This window comes from Pinus tabuliformis, chromosome 8 (genome assembly GCF_031772625.1).
Source record: "Pinus tabuliformis cultivar Carrire ecotype Pingquan chromosome 8, CPIR1, whole genome shotgun sequence".
Classification (NCBI taxonomy): Eukaryota; Viridiplantae; Streptophyta; class Pinopsida; order Pinales; family Pinaceae; genus Pinus; species Pinus tabuliformis.
In genome coordinates, this window is record NC_142294.1 from 1,867,723,709 (window position 1) to 1,867,725,639 (window position 1,931).

Below are 1,931 nucleotides of genomic sequence, written 5' to 3' on the forward strand. Positions count from 1 at the left end.
ATCCATGATTTATGCTCTTATGAATGAATATTATTTATTCTCCTTTATTTCTAATAGATTGATGATTATGCATGATTTTATCAATGAAAGTTCAATAAATTGGTTGTAACATTATTCACTATTTTTAGCCTTTAAGATAATTTCCAGATTGAAGACTTGATCATTAAAAGTGTCAACTTAGAAATTTGCTGGAATAAGAAGTGACAGTTTTGCAGTTGTGATTCTGAGCAAACGAAGATGAATCTGGAAAATCCCGGAACATGGGTTTTGTCCAGAACGGACCCAATTAACTTTAGCAAAGAATGGCTTGCCCAAATTCGGCTTGTACTGAGAGAAACGCAGGGTTCTTTGAGCATGATTTTCCCAGATTTGTTGTTGCGGCCGTCCTCCAAATCTTTGCTGCAAAGCCAAATTCGTCTTGTTCTTGTTGAAAGCTGGATGGAAATATATCTTCTTGTTTATCAAATTGTTAGAAGCAATCCAATTTTGTAATGTAAATCATGTTGTACTTATCTTTATTTGTAACTTCTCTCTGATCTCTCTATTTAAATGAAAACAGAGATGAGAGAGGGGGATGAAAAAAGGATGGATTCGAATGAGGGAGAATTGATGATTTGAATTAGAGATTCAGAAGCAAGGATTCATGATAGGATAGGAAGAAGAAGAGATTGTTGCATGTGGTAATCCTCAAGCTTTTGCTATTGTAATGATTTCATAATTTGATGAGTAATACATGATTTGGGAGTTGTTGTTCATTCTGTTAATCTGAAGTAACCCAGCAGCATCCGTTGGCGGCTAAGGGCCCAGCCTCTGGTGGAGTACGCTGTTGTTGCTACTGTATGTTATATTCTTTTGTTTTATGCGTGGTTTATTTAGCAGTTTTATTTGGTAATCTGATATGTTCTGTTATTTTACATCACAGCTCCGTTACATTTGATTTACTGAGTAATATCATTTCTGAAGACAGAACCATTATATTAACTTTGCAACGTATTGTTGTTTCTTTAAGTGCTGATATAAATGGTTTTTACAGGATACTGTTGCTATTCAATTATGGAATGTCTTTGTTGTAACATTTGACCATTGGTATTATTGAATTCATCTTAGAAATTATATTTCCTTGCGATTGTTGAATCTACGAACATTGCTGCTCCATTCTAAAAGACAGTCGTATTATTTATAACTAAGATTGACAAGTGGATTACCAAGATCAGATTGCTATTGAGGTGTGCCTTGTGTTAAGTTATTATGCATTTGACTTTCCATCGTTGTTTCATATTCACTATCAGTTAATGGTGTTCTATTTCTGCGTGTTGTTAGATTCATTCTTAGAGACAAGGGATTGCCATTTGATTTCAGTAGGATATGATTGACTGCATTTGATTTTGTAGACTAAGGTGTTGTTGCTTATTAAATTCAGCGGCTGTTATAATTTCTTAGTTGTTGTTCCATTTTATTTGCTGGTCTATTTCAAGATTGCTGATTTGTTGTTTCATTTACTTGCCATTTCTTAAGGAGAGACTCAGGCTGTAGTGAGTGTCAGCTTCTGCTATTTGGCTCCCAGACCTCTGATCTGCTCCCATCAGTTATGAAAGGGATAGGTTATTGCCACCAACCCCTTGGCTGATGTGTTGTTCTATTTCATTGTTATTTCCTTTACTTTTCGTTTCATTTATATTCATCAAGGACGATCTCAGGTTGTACTGAGCCCCAACATCTGCTACCTAGCTCCCAGACCTCGGATTTGTTCTCATCAGTTATGAAAAGGATGGGTTATTGCTACCGAACCTTCGAATGATGCAATGCTTGGTGTGATTTAGCCCTTTGAAGTAGTTAAGTTGTAGACATGCAACCATTTACTTTTGTAGCTTTTAAGCACTATACTACAAAACATTACTCTTGAGTAAATAGCCGCCTCAGACTGAGTACAC